We start from the raw sequence: 4,149 nt of genomic DNA, 5'->3' as shown, positions 1-4,149 counted from the left end.
AAAAAAAAAAAATAGCATGCTTGAGTCCAGACCAAACCATATTACCACGAAAAAAAAAAAAAATGAAAGCACTAAGAGTCGAGACCTTGATTCATATGCTAGTATGAATCACTGATTCTGTTCTTCCATATGAGTTCTGATTTTTTATTTTCATGTTTTATTAAGTTTTTTCCTTGTATGCTTATGTCATGTACAATTGCATTTGTGATAGGTTAATGCCTACCTCAAGTAATTGCAGCACATCTGAAGTTATCAAGTACAGATCTACAAAATCTAGATACAATCGAAAAGCGGTGATTAGGATCTCAGAGACTATTGATAACCCAAATAGCCTTTTTTATAGGTGTCCAAATTATAATGGATGCATATACTTCGCATGGTGTGAACCCATGAATGTATTGACTACCAATCTTTTGCCCAATCCCACCACTGATTTATAAGATTTGGAAGAGGAGGTGCGGCGGTTGCAAGAGGAGGTGCATGGGTTCCAAGATGTGTTACATGAGTTGTAGCAGGAGATGCACCGCATGAAGACAATGGTGGATGAAACAACGAACTTTTCTCGATCAATGCAATTGTTTTGCAATTTTGTGTTAGTTTTCTTTGTTAATGTATTTGTAGCCGTATTTATCGGCCAAAAAATCTGAAAGTTTGATGTGATTAAGTTCCCCTTTAAGTAATGAACTATGTTGTGTATGAGGCAAATTATGGAAATCTTGGCAGAATTTTGACTGCATTTTGGCAGTAGTATTTCATCAGTTAATCTATATAATCCAACATTATGACCTGCAAATAATGACAAGACTAAAAATTTCACACATCCATCAACATCATATAGATAAAACAATCCACACATCCATAAACATCAAACCCAAAAATAAAGAGTAGGGCAAGTATATGTCTCAAACATCAACTCCATCAACAAGGAAAAAGGGTTTATAAACATCATAAACAAAACATCAATTGCTTCTACTAAATTCTTCATTGTATTCTCTATTTCCATTTCATTCCAACACCCCCCAGAAGCTGCCTTTTTCATCTGTTCCCTTGCTTTCCTTCTATCTTCCTTCGCTTACAATTGTGCCTTAATCTTGGATTGCACACTCAACTCAGTGGTCAACTCAGTGGTCATAGTAGAAGATTGTGATCTGGTCATTCTTTGAGAGTTGTTGACATCAAATGGACTTCCAATCATTTCATTTCTCTACATAAACATGAGTAACTATTAGTATCTACAAATGGATAAGATAATACATTTCAGAAAATTTAAAACTTTTGTCATTGTTATCTTTGATTTTGAATTTTGTTTTATTGGAGGTCCTGTACATCTTCTGTTGTTGTGGCCTTCCTTATTGCATCTACTACATCTAATAGCTATTGATCTTTTTCTCAGATGCTCAGATGGTTCTTCTTTAGTTTCCTTCTTCCTATTCTTATGAGGTCTCCTTGGAAGTCTCTTAATCGGTGGAGGTTGTACAATACCAATTCTGTTTTTTTTCACTTAACGCTTGCAATTCAGGCAATGGATGGATAATAACCTCATAAACTGCCAAGTATGTTTTTATACTATAATATTCATGACAGTAACTTTTCAAGCTTTCTCTTTTAGTAACAATACATGTTGCATGCTTATAGGGTAATCCTCTACCTTCCCATACTTTACAACCACAGGTTTGGTTTTTTCAATCAACCACATACATTCCTTCAATATCAGTGACCTCAAATTCGTATATTCCAACTGCTTGGACCACAAATCCACTAGATCCTGTTTGGATCAAATCCAACATTGTCTTTATTCTTGGTGTGACCTTTCCACTATATGTGCAACCCAACTGATATCTCTTATACATTACATCCATCAATTGCTTCCGTATCTCATCAATTATAAGTAATTAAGACAGGCTTGCTCCTAAAAGGTGTAATCCACTGATTGAAGCATTCAACCATATTATTTGTGATATGGTCACTCTTGCACCCAAAGTCAAATGCATGCCTAGCCCACATGTTAGGAGTAACTTTGTTCAACCAATCATATTCTTCTTTGTTAATTGATTTTATCTCTTTCATTGCCTTTTCAAAGAAGAATGCAGTACAAGCCCTTGATGTTGACCAAAAATATCTTCTAAATAACACACATGGATACTTGAGTATGAAATTTTGGTACATATGCCTACTGCAACATCTATAGTGACATCCTAGAAATGTCTCATTGATGGCCTCATGTAGTCCCTACACAATAGCAAAATACAAGGACTAAGTACCAAAAACTGGAGTGCGTCATAGTTCTAATAACATAAATATAAAAAACAAAAACAAAAAAAAAAACCCCTATATTTATTACCCACCTTTTGTCTATCAGACATAAATGTAATGGGAAATTTTTGCTCCGTTACGTGAAGACAACTATATAAGTTCGTTAAGAAGAAAAGCCAACTTTCTTTGCATTCAACATCCACGATACCATATGCAATAGGGAACGACCCTTTATTTCCATCAATAGAGACGGCAGCAAGTAGCACCCCTCCACACATCCCTTTCAGGTGGCAACCATTAAGACCTATAAATGGTCTACAGCCTTTCATGAAACCATCTACGCATGCTTTGAAAGAAATAAACAATCTCTTAAAGACTGGAGGGTCTGACATTTTCTCCTTCTGATGGAATTGGAGCTTAAATAAACTTCATGGATTTCTTTGTAGCAATAGTTCACCATAATTAGGTAGCTTTGCGAATGACTTTCAATGGCTACCTCTACTGAAATCCGTTGCATGCTTTTTGGCTCTGTACAATGTCATCTAAGGAATTTGGACATGAAAATATTTCTTGAAATATGCATCCATTGCATGCACTTTCTTATCTAGGTCTACCTTCAATTGAGAAGCAAGGTGTCAGGCTATCCAAGTGGAAGTAATATCTTTGTTTCATTTAGCCCTCCCACTAGAATGGTCCATGCATAAAGACTTAATCATATAGGTGATTCCTTCATTTTCTGCATGAGAAGCATGGATCCTCCATGTACACCCCTGTGCTGCACACACAGTAGTCACTCTTGACTTCTCATTCTTGGTTCTCAACAATTCAATACCTTCTTGAATAGCATAGTCTTTAAGAATAGCCCTGAAATGATTCACACCATCAAAAAGCATCCCTTTCTGTAGTTTTATCCTCTACCCAGGAAGAAATTTCTCTTCCTTCAAAAATGGTGCATAGTAGTCATCATCACCATAATCAGATAATGCTTCATTGGTATCAGGTGCTGCAACTCCTGTACCATCCATTCTGTCAACATGACTATCATCGCATTCAATATTTTCTTATTCATCATTCGTCTCACTCTCATCTTCAGATTGAGAATCCTAGTCAACATCACTACCACTTGAAACTTCTTGTATAAGTTCATCAGTGTTCTTACTAATTGTCTTAGTTCATGTCTCATCATTCCCATCAACAATACTATTAGTTGCATCATTACTAACTGAATCATTCATGCCACTCTTGTTGTTATTTCCGCCACTACCTGAAGCCCTATAGGTAGCACCACCCCTTCTTACTTGGTGCTTTATCCTATTGCCACCAGTGGTCTGAATTTGCTGCACAACACTAGCGACTCCACATTGACTTTGTTGTATATCAATTTCATTATCATGCTGATTCTATATCACATCATTACCAAAACCACATTAGCTTTATTGGACACGCCTATCAACATTCTCCCATTTGACTAGTGCATCGGGGAAGCCATTCACTTTATACAGGTAGCTTGTATTCTCATCCCAATGAAGATCATATGCATACAAATTTATGCAATCAACATTTCGATGCAATCCAAACATCTCATATAAACTTACATCCTTGTTCACTTCCATCTGCTGGTTGGAAGGAAGTATGCACTTCACTTTAAATGTAACAGTATGTCCTACTGGTACATGTTTGATGATTGTGTTATAAATATCACATACTATGTCCCGATAACAGCCCTCATCTGGATCTACTGGGGTAGGTGCAGACGTATTCAAGTCATAATGGTAATATATGATATCTCTAATTTCCATTGAATGATTCTGATAAAAAAACATAAGACAAGCAATACCAATCAATCGATATAGCTTATTCAATTAGATCCACTACAGTAACTAAAAAATGCAGTAA

Source organism: Macadamia integrifolia, chromosome 7 (genome assembly GCF_013358625.1).
Source record: "Macadamia integrifolia cultivar HAES 741 chromosome 7, SCU_Mint_v3, whole genome shotgun sequence".
Taxonomy (NCBI): Eukaryota; Viridiplantae; Streptophyta; class Magnoliopsida; order Proteales; family Proteaceae; genus Macadamia; species Macadamia integrifolia.
Note: the sequence above shows the minus strand (reverse complement) of the source record.